At 43.3% G+C, this 14424-nt stretch overlaps 1 protein-coding gene across 4 annotated transcripts in view; it reads left to right on the forward strand.

Annotated features, from left to right (window-relative positions):
• Positions 1-14424, forward strand: part of Pld1 (phospholipase D1) — a 196118-nt gene that overhangs the window by 19183 nt on the left and 162511 nt on the right. For 2 of the 4 annotated variants that reach the window (XM_028763299.1, XM_028763313.1), the window contains exon 1: positions 12748-12909. The exons of the other annotated variants lie outside the window; for them this stretch is intronic. The gene's annotated coding sequence lies outside the window, so the exon portion shown is untranslated. Of the gene's footprint in view, positions 1-12747; positions 12910-14424 lie in introns of those variants that run through there. 4 annotated transcript variants of the gene reach the window in all.

Consider the following 14424-nt stretch of genomic DNA (forward strand, 5'->3'; position numbering starts at 1 on the left):
CCCTCCAGATTTACAGGGTAGGTGGTCTTTCTGAAACTCAGGTTAGAGTAAAACCTTCTATGTTCCTCATTAGATTCCAATCTGCCATTTCCTCCCCCCACCCCTTCTATCTTCCTTTCTCTTCTTCTTGGGAGTTTTGGTGTTAGAACTTGCCCTGTGCTCTCCTGCTCTGGGGCTCCTGTAGTAGGATGCACTTCCTTTCTTACAGATAAGCATCCCATACCTTGCTAGTGCTACCTGATGCATACTTTCCTGCATGCTGAATAATTTCTTCTCTCTTCCAGAACTGCTCCTGGAGTTCTGTTCACGGCATAGTTTTGTTTGTTAGGTCATGGAGACCACCTCTGCCATGGCTCCTCCAACTTTGTGAAGTCCATTTGCTATTCTACCTTGAACCTTTAGTGTCTGCTGAATTCCTAGCACATAGTAGGTATTCATCAGGTATTAGAATAAAGGTTGGTTCCATTAACAAACTCAGAGGTAGGCATGGTAGCTCATGCCTGTTATCTCAACATTCAAGAGACTAAGGTAGGGGAGTTTCAATGAGTTGGAAGCCAGCTGGGGCTACATAGTAAGTTCTAGGCTATAGAGTAAAAGTTTGCCTCAAAAACAAAACACTAAAGATACAAATTCATCCTGCTGCTAACAAACATTTTTTATCTATTATTATAACTATTATTGGTTGATTTAGATAGGTCTCAATTTGTATCCCAGGCTGGCCTTGAACTCCCAATCTTCCTGTCTCAGCCTTGAAGGCAGTGGAATGACAGACTTGTGCCACACTCTTAGTTAACAGCTAAAATTTTAAGTTCAAACAAATCAGGAGTAGCACTGGCAGTCAAAGCAGCTAGATGAAACTTTAGTAAATGGTCTTCTCATGGGTTGCCATTGGCAGCTGTCAGAGCCCTTTGTTCCTTCAGGGTCCCTGCAGTATTTTCCTGGTCAGTTTTTAAGAGATATGAAGAGATTTTATTACAGCACTTCAGCCACAGTATGATAAAAATTTGTCATGTTACTTTAGTTTTTGTAGCTTTCCTATTGGGTTTTATTTTGTTCCCTTTTGTTAGCTTCTTGTTTGTTTGAGACAGGGTCTCCTGAAGCCCAGACTATCCTTGAGCTAATCCAGGATACTGGCTTTGTCTATTGGTTCTGATTTGTATCTAGAAGTGGGTAAATGGGTTATCAGGGATCCAGTATCAAACCTCATGGTCTACTGAGATCCTAACGAAATGAGTTCATTTGGTCAAGAGGTCTTGAAATCCTAGGCCTTTAGGATCACCTCACCCCCTGCACCTCAGGGTGTTGGTCACTGGTGAACCTGGCCTCATTTTTTCAGCATCTGGGAATCTAAGTGCTGTGTTTCTTAATCTTCCTTCTTGTTGCTATAGTGACCACAGACTCTCTTGTTGCTCTTTTCAGAAAGAAGAGGCAACTGCACTCCAAGCTCAAAAGCTAGTTTTGTTCTTAAAGTTTGTAGTTATAATAATTTCTTTTCAAAAGTCATTGTCAGAGCTGAGACAAAACCCAGTGGGTTGAGTGGTTGCCTTGGGTTTGATACCCAGTACTTCATAAATCAATCAATAGCAGGACCTGCCTAATCTCAAACTCAAGAGGTACAGGCAGAAAGATCAAGGTCACCTTTGGCTGCTGAGTAAAATGAAGCCATACTGGGAAATTTGGGATCTCTTCTCAAAGGAAAAAAAATGATGTTTTCTGTTTAAAAATTAAAATTAAAATTAATTTTCGTATCTAAATTTTGCTAACTTATCAGGGAAATATATTCACTTCTCCCAAATGATAATCCAGGGGTACAATTATTACTATTATCCTTCTTTTTGCATTTGTGTATGTGTGTGTGTGTGTATGTGTGTGTGTATGTGTGTGTGTATGTGAGGGGAGAGAGGGAGAAGGACTGGGGACAATTACTCAACTACTTTTGGTAGTCAGTTCTTTCCTTCAGCTAAGTGGGGCCCAGTCACAAGATTTACAAAATCACATTGTCACTCTTGGTGGCCAGCACTCTTACCTATTGAGCCATTGTGCCAGCTTGCTATAAGGAAGAAGGTGCTGTCCGTCCCTCATCTTGCATCAGCTAGTCTTGCATCTGATAGTCTGTCCACGCCCACCCAGCAGGCATAGCCATACCATAAACGTTCACAGGGGAATACCACTATTTTATGGTGACATCTACATGAATCACACCATGTGAAACCTTTTCAGGCATACAATTCCATCATATTCCCTCTTAGGTAAAAAACACGATGCATGATCAAGAGGTTGGTTTTATTTTGTGTATAATCGGCTCTTCAAGTTGGAGTAGAATAGAAGTATTGACCACTTGGTGGCACCCAGGCATTTATTTCACAAGGACAATAGAGGTGCTGCCAAGGGCAAAGGAGGAAAGAAAACAAGTCACTGTAGGTAAATGTTCAAGCATAGGAACCGAGATGCCTGTGTTGAAGGCAGATACCCAAATGAAGCCTGACCCACCTGACAGGCCAAGTGACTATTCATGGAAATTTCTGCATGCCAGGCAGTTGGGAACCTCAGAGGAAGCCAGATGTGGGAGAACAGAATGGACAGGATTGGCCAGCTTCCCCAGGGTAGGACCCACATCTACTTCTGACCTGGGCTGGATGCCTAGTGAGTTGCAAGATGGAGGCATGAACAATAGAGACTGGACAGGGCAAAACGGTGATAACCTATCAATGGAAGCTGTTAGCATGAGCCATTGTGTGTGCTGAAGATTTCCAGATGTTCCTTAAGTTCCAGTGAGGTAGAGAGTGATAGAGCAGGACACTGAGTATTTTCCAGAGGCTTCTGTGTGAATAGAAGCATATATATTTGCAATATGCAGGAGGTACACCCGCTGGCCAATCTGATGGAAGCAATACCTTGATTAAGAGTACCTCTTCCAGCAGGGTGTGGTGGCACACTCCTGTAGTCCCAGCACTTGGGAAACAGAGACAGGCAAGTCTCTGAGTTTAAGGTCAACCTGTTCTACACCAACAGCAACAACAAAACAAGACGGAGGGCATCCTCTGAGGAACAATAACCCAAAGTTGATCTCTGCACCTGTACACACACCACACCTGCACACCTGTGTACCTGTACACACACACACACACACACAGACTCTTACACTCACTCCTAAAATGCACTTAGTATATCTACCCTACTTAATTGCACAGGACACTGTAGAGTACTAGGATCTTATGGCTTTTAAGGCATTTGGCTTTGACACCATGCTGAAGCTTAGAAAACGTGGCTTGAACCGTGTAAATGGAAAACTGTCTGTGAGTGACTAGCTGGCACATTTGCACGAGAGTCAGCAGGAATGTTCCCATGTTACTTTTTCAGTGGCAACTTCATCAGATTGATGTATTTTCTTGTATCTATTATATATGTGTGCATATATACATACATAAAAGACCTGATCTCTATTTTGAGGTAAGTAACAATACAACATCCTTAAATAATATCTGGACATACATTTTTATAGGATGGGACCATTAAAGCTGTCCTTTGAGCGTCCGTGCTCTCCGACCTTCTGTGCTGTTTAATTACTTAGCAGATAGGACTCTATAATTCGGGATCCTTGTCCTGTTTCCTGATGTGGTTCCTCTTTGGCCAGGACTAGAGCTTTTCTTTAGTTTTGTAGGTTTATAAATGTGCTTTTGTTAGTTCAGCCAGGCATGAATGAACCATGCATTTGTTTAAAGTTAAATTGAGGGCTGCTGAGATGGCTCGATCCATAAAGGAGCTTGCTGCTAAGCCCAATGACAGTTTACACTGAGACCCACATGATGGGAGGAGAGGCAACTCCTACAAGTTGTCCTCTCTGGGGACACACACATACACACACACACACATACACACACGCACACACACGCACTCACACACAGAGACAGAGAGAGACAGAGAGACAGATACAGGGAGAGACACACACAGAGAGACAGAGAGAAACAGAGTGACAGAGTAAGAGATGGGGGAGAGAATACGTTTAAAAGATGAGATTAACCATCACACCTGTGATTACTCTCTCTGCCTCTCTTCCTATCAGGCTGTCCAGCAAACCCAAACATGTCAAAATCAAGATCGCATGGCTCAGCACTGTCCCCCAGCAGCTGAGTGTACGTGAAGAACACTCACAGCTCTGCTGATGTACACTTAGTTAGTCATTGTCCCCCCACACAGACACACACTCCCCTTTGCCTCCACTCAGCATGCTGGCAGCCATAGCATATTCCCCAGTGAGTCCATTGTCTTGTCTTTCTGTGTATCTTTGTTTCTTTCCCCAAACCTACATTTCCTCCTGCTTCTCTCTGCTAAAGATCTTATATGTCAAGGAGAACCTACAGGTAGTCAGAAAGAATGAGACTATCTCCTCATGAGCAAACCCTCCTGCATGCAGCTGTCATTCTGTTCTCATAGGTACGCCTGTCTTTAAAGTGACACACTGTGTGTTTCCCCAAGCCACATCTATCTTACCCCAGGATACCAGTCAGCTTCTGCCTATTTAGAACTCTGTGTCCTCCTACACCCAGCATCCTTAGACTCCCTTCATGTGTTGGATCATTTTTATTATTCACATATTCTGTAGCATCTTCTCTAAAGAGTTCCCTTTGCATCATGTTCAATGGGATAAGCTAGGTACAGAAAGGCACTTGCCATTTCTATTTATTTATTTATTTGTTTGTTTATCTATTTATACTGGGAAGCTAAAATGTCGCTGTCCTGATGTAAAAAGGAGCAGAGTTCTTTGCTGAGCCTAAGGACGGTGTTGAGGAGGGATAACAGGCTAACAGGTAAAAGGACGCATTCTAATGGAAAGGTTAATATCTGCATTCTGTATGGAGTCCAGCAGGATAATTAGGGTTGACATCAGTTACTAATATAGGATTTACAAAGTTCCCAATACAAACTAATCCTAAAGGTCTGAGACAGTGTTGTGCTATTTATCCCAATCTGATCTGACCGATGGTAACCTTACTTAGAAGTGTCACACTGTACCCCATAAATATGTGCAATTACTGTGTTTCACTTAAAACTCAAAAAATGCCCCTTTAATCTCTTGCCCCTTTTACTTTGCCCTATGTTTAAGACATTGGCTCAGGCAGTGCAGGCTGGCTTTGAGTTCACTATGGGATTGAGCATGGTCTCAAATTCCTGACCCTCACGCCTGTACCTTGCAAGTGCTTCCCATGCAGATATGTGGCACTAAACCTGGTAGATACTTTCTATGGTGCTGGGAATTGAGTTCAGGACTTCATGTATTCGAGGCATCCATCCCCCTGTTCTTCAGAGGGGAACTCTATATGAGTAAGCTAATCCGTTCAAACTGCTTTCAATTCCTTCTGTCGTGTCCTCCCACAATGTCTTCTTCTAAACCTTTCAGACTTTGTAGTTGGCAGAGTCTTCAGGTGAACATTTACAGACTACAGACAGGACCCCTCCATTGGTATTTTGCTCCATGGCCTTCAGATTCCTGCCTTGGCTTCTTTGATAATGGATTATACCTATAAGCCAAATAAACTTCTCATTCCCAAAATTGTTTTTGGTCAGTGTTTTACCACAGTAATAAAAAGCAAGCTGAGACACATGGCTTTTAACCTCCTTCATTAAGGTCTCTCTTGAGTGGAAGTTCCCAGAGAGGCCTCTCTTGAGCACTCATCTCAAGAGTGTGTCATTGCTCCTGGCGTCACCTCTCCCATCCATCCTCCTGACTTTCCTGACTCCCCTGCTCTGCTCCTCACGGCACGTAACGTCATCTGCTCTTACAGTTATGTCTTTTTGTTGGTGTTTGTTTGTTACCGTTTTAGTGCTGGGAACCAAACCCAGGTTCATGACCGTGCTCAGCAAACACTACCACTGAGCAATAGCCTCAGCTGTGGGTTTTAATTTTTGGTAGTCTGATTTCTCTAATAGAATATTATCTTCCTGAAGGGAAGGGTTTTTGGTATATATCATTAATACTGATAACAAGGCTCATGTCATAGTATGTGTTAAATAGACAAGTATTGGATGATTGATCTTGGCCAGGTCAACATTTCAGGCTTAGTTTTCTTCACCAGAGAAATGGAGATAATAACAGTATCTACCATGTTGGCCACACATGAGTGCAAAATAGGATTCTGAGTATCTTACTCATTACATATTGTGTGTATAATATGATATATATGCTATCATATTGCTACTACCACATTGCCCATTTTGTGACAGAGTATATCATACATTAAATTATGAGTGAATTGTTTTTAAACTATGATGCTGTTCCCCTAGCTTCCTTTTGAGGCATGTCTGTTCTTTTTTGAGACACATTTTATAGAGTTCAGGCTGGCTACCAACTCTCTGGGTAGCCAGTATGACCTTGAAGCTCTGATACTTCTGTGTTGGGGTTCTGTTTATGTGCCCCGTGTGTCATTTGAGTGATGCTGGAGACCAAACATGAGACTTTGCTCATGCTAGGCAAGCAGACTACAAGAGGCCATTTCCTAAGCCCAGTTTGGGGACACTAAATGTACCTTGCATTTGTTAGAAGGCAAGATTATGACAAATTGTAGGTTATCTGATACTTGGTATGAAGGGTTAATTGAGAATTACTCCCATAGGCTCATATGTTTGAAACTTGGTCCCCAGTTGGTAGAACTGTTTGGGAAGGATTGGGAGGCATGGCCTTGATGATGGAGGGGTGTCACTAGAGTGAGCTTTAAGATTTCAACAATCCATGTCCTTCCCAGCCATCTCTCCACCTTATGCTTGTAGATCAAGATGTAAACCACCAGCTACTGCTCCAACACTATGCCTGCCTGCCTGCTTGTTGTCATGCAGCCTGCCATGATGATCATGGATTCTAACTAACCTCCTGGAACTGTAAGCCCCTAAGAACCCCTTTCTTCTCTAAATCACCTTGGTAATGCTATCTAATTACAGCAAAGGAAGCGTTGAGGGGCAATGGGAATCCTGTATTTAAATCCTGTAGGTTAGGAAGGAAGGAAGGAAATATTCTGGGTGAGAAGGGAAATTATTCTGGGCTTGTTGCCCATTAAGTTCCTTCTTCCAGAGAAGCAGGGCCTGGGTGTTACATTCTCTTCCTTCCTGTATAGCCATGGGGGTACCGCCTGCAGTGTTCAGGCCAGCAGCAGGAGGATTCAGCTCTTCTGATCCAGGAGTCCAGGGATGTAGCTGAGTGTGACCTTGAATTTCTGATTCTCCTTCCTCTACTACTAACATGCTAGGATTAGAGATGTGTTCCACCAAGACTGGTTTATGAGCTATGGTGATCAAGGCTGGGGCTTTGTGCAGGCTGTGTAAGGATCCTACCAAGTGAGATACATCCCTCAACCCCTTCAACATTTTTTTTTAACTCATAGATTTCTCTATGGGTTAAAGCTAAATTATGATTGAAAAAAAAAACTATACTTAATAGACGGTGAGAAGCTTGTGAACTGAATGACTTGTTAGGTAGTCAAAGTTGAGATAAAATTTGTTTGACATTTATCCTGTCTCGTGTAAAACCACAATAATGTAGAGGTGATAAGCAGGCTGGAGAGAGAACACTTGCTGTTCTTTCAGAGAACCAGAGCTTAGTTCCCAGCACCCACATGGCAGCTCACGGTCACTTGTAACTCCAGTCCCAGAGGATCTGACAGCAGATTTGACAGAGGGTCTTCTGGCCTCCTTGTACATTTGCACAAGCACATTCAAACATGTACATATAGATTAAAAATACAACATATTTTTTAAAACCCCAAATATATTCTTTAGAGAGCTTTAAACACCTGTGCTTTCAATTTTGTGATATCAATTCTCAAATGAGTTACATTTTCAGGGGTTAGACTAGATTTCAAAGCAATTTGTAGTAGTTAAGGAAGTAAGCCTATAAAAGTAAGAGAAGCAAAATAAAGTCAACAAACAGAAGGAACCCTGACAGCTGCTATAGACCAGGGGGTAGACATGGCAACAATGAGTACCATTGTCCTTTCCGGTCATCCTGGCAACACGAGTCACAGATCAAATAACCAGTGCCAGTTGGCAGGCACAGAGGGCAGAGAACAAAGCCTCATGTCAGGTCGTCCATCTAATTCCAAACTAATTGCTTTAGCAGAGGCTTCTGTTTGGGTTACGAGTGATGGAAAATTAAACAGGTGTATATTGTAAACCTCATAATTCACACGTCTTCAACAACCAGGACTGTGAATAGAGCCTGGGGGAAGGGTGGGGTGGTCATTAGGTTCTGCACTCACTGGGCACTGACTGGGGTGGTGATGAGCTTGGGCTCTCCTGTACTCATGGCTGAGGATCCACTGTGTGGTTAACAGTTACCTTAAGCCAACAGGTCTGGCTCAGCATGGGGGTCAGAGAATGGTATTGTTTTACAGGGCAGCTTCCACTGAGGTCCAAACAGGCTGTGTTGCCTGCCTTCCAGTCTGAGTCGCTGAGGAGCAGGTACATGTGGAAAGATGTTGTTTATATCAGGGGAGGGATGATGCTGGTTTTTGAACTCTGCAACCAAATCCAGGCTTGTAGTCATTATTGTGGGGAAACCATATCGTGACATACATGTGGAGGTCTGAGGACAACCATGTGGAGTTAGTTCTATCTTTCCATGGTCAGAACCAAGCTCAAATCCTGTAGAAGAGCAGGAAGCCTTCTTAATTCCTGAGCCAGCTTCCCAGCCCAACGCCCTGTACAGCCTTGTCTGTCTGTCTGTCTGTCTGTCTGTCTGTCTGTCTGTCTGTCTCTGTCTCTGTCTCTGTCTGTCTGTCTGTCTGTCTGTCTGTCTTTCTGTCTTTCTGTCTCTGGCTGTGTATTTTTATGTGTATGGGTATTTTGCCTGCACATATGTCTGTGTACCATGTGGGTACCTAGAGGCCAGAAGAGGGCACTGTATGCCTTAGAACTGGAATATAACCGAGGATTTTATTTACATTTTTTTGTATTTCATTTGTTTATTAACTTATTTGTTATTTTATATTTCTCTGTGTGTAAGATTGTATGTGGTATGCACTGCATGTGCACACAAGAGTGTATATGTTTGTGAGTGCAGACATTCACCTGTGTGGAGGGGAAGGGACAACCTTGACTGTTGTCCTCACCTTCCACCTTGTTTGAGGTGGCAGAGTTTCTTGTTTTTTACCTCTGTGTATTCCAGGTTGGCTAAGTGACCCAAAATGTCTAGGAATTTTCTTGACTGTACCTCTGTCTCCCCAACAAGAGCACTGGGATTACAGATGTGCACTGCTGCATCAGGAGTTCTGGAGATCCTAACTTCCATCTTTATGCTTGTGTGGCGAGTGCTTTGTCCTTATCTTTTATATCCATTCATCCAGTACTGTATGTATGCATGTGTATGCCACTGTGTGTGTGGAGGTCAGAGGACAGGCTGCAGGATTTGTTTGGTTCTCTTCCTCTACTGGGTGAGTCCTAGGGTTCAAATTCAGCTTCAGGCTTGGTGTCAAGTATAGTTATTTAATGAGCCATCTTGCCTGCAAGCACCTATATTTATTTTTTTGTTTTGAGACAACATCTCTAGCCCAGGCTGATCTTGAATTCATTAAGTAGCTGAAGATGACTGTGACCTTTTGATCCTCCTGTCCGAGGTGCTGAGATGACAGGCTAGTACCACTGCACGTGGTTTATGCTGTGCTGACTGAACCCGGGATTTTGTGCAGGGCTAGGCAAGCACTTTATCAACTGGTCCTGAGCGTTAACATTTAAAACACTAACAAGCTGCTGTCCTGTTTGTGATGTCTTTGTCTTCTTCTCTGCCTCATCCTTCCTCCTTGCCTCTTTACCATGTTTCCCAGTCACACTCAAGGCTTCATTGGGTGAAATCAGAGGGCTCCTGTGTTCCTCAGGGCGTGTGTGTTCCGCCAGTGTTCCAGGCTGGACAGGCTTCCTCAAAGGATGTTCAGTGCTACCCCATGTCCTCTGCCTGGGCACACCTCCTCTCCCCTGTCACTTCCAGCTCTGTCCTGTATTGCCTCTCTGGAGTCTACTGAGGACTGTCTCAGGCAGTCCTGGTGTACCTACCTTCTAACAGTCTGCCAGAGCACATGCCAGTTCAGTACAATGTCCCTCCGTGGCCAGTGGAAACCATTGCCCAAGCAACATCCATTGGATACATATGGATTTACATTATATACATCCTTTATATAAAATGACATGATTTGCCTGAAACTTACTTGTCTTCCATAGGCTTTAACTGGTTAGGAATAGCGACTTTAGGCCCGGCTCTGTGGCTGTGGACAGTCAATACACTCCTCCTTGGATGGCTTTCCTTTCATGTGTTAGCCAGGTATAGTAAAAGGAAGATGCGCTTAAGTGAATTTATAATGGTTAGGCACCTTACATCCATACCTGACTCAGCAGAAGCTTCAATAATACCTCCAAGGTTAAGTTAAGCACTCAGGCATCTTTAAAAGCTGCATCACAATGTAATTTCATTTTGCTGGGGTTTAAATATTCATCACCCTCACTGGGGTGGATTTCAGGCTTTGATTTTAGAAACATTAACTTCTGTGACACAAAAAGCCGTCTTTTGTGTGAGTATGGGCAAGCGCACTCCGGAGGCACCTGTGGAGGTCAGAGGTCAACCTCAGGGGTGGCTTCTCATCTTCTCACACCACATAGCTTGAGGAAAAGCCTCTGTCCATCCCCTGCCCCCCCCCCACACACACACACTGAGGAGCGCCAGGCTGATTGGCTCCTGAACTATCTGGGATTCTTTGTTTTCCACCTCCCATGTCTCTGTGCGAGGGCTGAGATTATACACATGTGCTGCTGTGTCCAGCTTTATGTGGGATCTTGGGATTTGAACCCAGATCCTGTCCTTAGACAGCAAGCTCTTTACTGGGCTATCTTTGCAGCCTGAATATTTGTTTTTGTTTTATTTTTCCTTCTGCTTTTTGAGACAACATCTCAAGTAGCCCAGGCTGATGTCATACTTTGTAGCTGAGAATGGCCTTGAGTTTATAGTCCCTCCTCCTCTTGCCTGCCCCTCCCAAGCACTGGGATCACAGATGAGCTACCACACTCACTGGTTTAGGTTTAATTACTTTCTGGCATTGACATTTTTCAGAAATATTCTACTTTTGTAGGTGAAAACATTTTGATGATTCTTAACTGCTCATCAATGTGTGGGAACTGGTTCTTCTGGTTCTTCCACACCACACCCTCTCCTTCCCCTGAGGTCGCTTAGAGCAGTCCAGGCGGCTCCTGTTTCTGCCAGCAGGTGGGGTACTGGCACTTATAAAGCCACTGGTTACTTGCTCCAGCCTGGTTTTCTCTCAGTGCTAGAACTCTCCAGTCTTCCCTGACTTTTATCTCCAGGAGAAACTGTTGAACCGGGGCCTGGGTTAGGGAGATGAAGAAGTGGGTGTTAGATCTGCACAGTCTCTGGGTTTTCCGGCCTGAAATTGTGGCCCTAACATGCACACATCCCTTATGTGTCATAGGTGCTGAGTTAGCTTTAGCATCTACGTTCTGCTTGGCGGTGACTGAATCAGGTTTTCCTTGCCCTGTTTGATTCTGTGTTACACTATAGAGGAAACTTAGATTAGTATGTTAAAGTAGATCTTATTTAAAAAGATTAGAACTTTATATGAAAAGTAGCAAGTTTTTGAAATTAATATTTTTCATGGGATTGATAAGCAGGAGAGATTTGTATTTATTGTGAGTATGTTATATTAAAGGCCACTATGTTGGATTGTGTTTTAGGACTTAGGCACTTGAAAAAAAAATTATCAATTACATTTGTGTAGAATGAAAACTAAATTTAGATGGCTTACTTTGAAACGATGGTATATGATATTAAAAGACAGTAATGATGCACTCGGGAGGCAGAGGCTGGTGGATCTCTGAAAATTTGAGGCTAGCCTAGTCTACAGAGTGACTTCCAGGACAGCCAAGGCTGATAACGCAGGGAAACTCTGTCTTAAAAACAATATTTTTTGTAAGTATACATGTGTCTGAGTGTATGTGACCATGTGGAGGTCAGAGGATGACACCTGGGAGCCAGTTCTCTTCCTCACCCTGTGAGTACTGGGTTTGAACTCGGGTCATCAGGCTTGGCAGCAAGCGCCTTTCCTTGCTGAGCCATCATCCAGGCCCCTTCAGAAGGGGGGGGGTGTGGGGAAGACTTTTTTATCCTACAAATGTATCTTAAGTGATGAACTGATATAAAGAAAGCTGACTTACAAACTTACACACAAGTCAGACCTGACATGAGAAAGTTCTTTGACGGATTTTCCTTGTGACCTATATTAATATTTGAGCATTTGTAATGAAGTTTTAAGCTTGTTCTATATTATGTAAAAACGGAAAGCTAGCAATAGTATGAGTTTGACTCAGGAACAATTACGCCTTATGTCTTCTTATACAGTCTTAAATTACAGTGCTGTATGTTTCGGGGTCAGCACCCAACTTAGGCAACACTTATAAAAGTCATTTCATGGTCCCAGTGGAGGGGAAACTGTGCCGCCCTTGTTTAACGTGAATCAGCCCCTTTAGTGCAGTGTCTAGGGGACACAAGTGAATGACAGTTCTCTTTGTTTAAGTGTGTGCTTTGGCTTTCTTGGGCAACCAGTGCAAAACTGAAGCCTTAGCTCTATTCTGTGTGGCTTTTCTTTTCTCACGGCCCTGTCTATTTAGCATGTGGGGCGTGGCTTCAAGTTCATTATTGAAGCTTATAGGCTAAAGTGCTCCGTGGGCTTGACCGACTTGAATTGCCTTTAGGGAGCCTGCCAAAGCTGAGCTTGGGAACAGGACGGCTTCCCCTGTTTATGTGATCTGTAGGGTAGCCAATTTCCCCTCATCTCGACTTTCAACTGCTTTGGACATTAGCTTCATAGGAAGAATTCACTCTTCAGAGTAAAATGGAGCACCGCTTTTTGCCAGGGGCCCCAGGTTAGTAACGCTTTGAACTTTCTGTTTTGTGTCAGATTTTTTTTTTTAATGCCATCAGGGAGATGGGGTGACGGATAGGAGAAGGCTTGTGCTATTGCTTCATTAGAAAAAGAATACTTTTGATTCCGTTGGTCCTGCGGGGCTGGGGTGGGAGGGGGTGGTTACATTTTTCTGACTACGATTTTTTTCTGTTTTTCCAAATGGAGCCAAGAGGAAAGAGAATGTGCGTGCTGGAGTCATACTTTAAAGGGTTGTAATTGTTTGTAAGCATTTTTTTACTTCCTTTTTTTGGGTAATGACTTTCTCTGTGCCCTCCCAGTACAACTAGGCAGAACTCTGATTTTATGCATGATGATTTTATTTTAGTTGTTGAACTAAGTGATATGTTGTATTCTAGCAAGCCCCAACTCACACTCCACTTGTTAGATATGGTTTTCCCTGGGGCCTACTCCTCAGAGTTCCAGCTGATCAGATGTCATGTCACGTTTACTTCAAAGACTGTCCTGTGAAATCCCTACAGAATGACTGATGCGGGTGGAGCATCTAGGTGGGCTCAGAGGGGACCCAGTTCCTCCTCGGTTTGTTGCTGTTTTTATTCAGTAGCTCCCTAGAATATGAGGTCACTCTAAAATAAATATGCCTGTAAAATTAAATTGTGATGTGCATTACCCGAAAGTCGTGTTAATAATAATGAAGAAATGAAGCCAATAAAATGAAGAGAATAGCTCCCTCAGTTTCCCGGAGTTAAAGAGCTAGGGGGCAATTGTGGCTCTGTTTATTTGCCCCGGAGCCATCTGGCATGAGACCACTCTGCAAGAGGGCTCCGTTTGACACTGTTTCAAAGTGTGTACTTCTTGGGAACTGTGGCTTCTCTTTGCCTTGTATATGTAAGATGCATCAGTTCACACGGGTAAACTAATGTTTTAAAATATGTAAATATATGCTATTATGTGTCTACTATTGCTATTCTTTTCTCTTTTTGTCCCAATGGGATAGACAGTGGGTCAACGTCTGTTTTATCATCTTTTTCTTTTAATTATTTTTAAAGATGGAGGGAAAAGGGAGACAGAAGTGTTTGTGCGTTCATGTGTGTGTGTGTGTGTGTGCATGTATTTATGTGTGTGTGCATGTGTGTGCGTGTGTGTGCGTGTGCACACACAGCCTCTAAGGTGCTAAACTTTCAGGATCCTGTTATTTCCTGCTGAATCTGAAGCTATAAAGTGAAGGCTGCGTTTCAGATTATGACCATGGACTTTACACTCCTAAGATGGTAGCACAGTTACATTATTGCTCCCCACCTTCCCAGATATGTCCTTTAACCTCAAATCTGCCAGGCAACTTTACCTTTTTAAAAAGAGACCAAGATCACTCTAGCTTTGCTGTACTTTAAGTGTACACCATATGTATGCTCCCACTGCATACGGCCATGGTGTTGCTATGCGTATGCTCCCACTGCATATGGATGTGATGTTGCTATGCGTATGCTCCCACTGCATATGGCTGTGGTGTTGCTAT

The sequence above is a fragment of the Grammomys surdaster genome, unplaced genomic scaffold (assembly GCF_004785775.1).
Source record: "Grammomys surdaster isolate TR1022 unplaced genomic scaffold, NIH_TR_1.0 62, whole genome shotgun sequence".
Classification (NCBI taxonomy): domain Eukaryota; kingdom Metazoa; phylum Chordata; class Mammalia; order Rodentia; family Muridae; genus Grammomys; species Grammomys surdaster.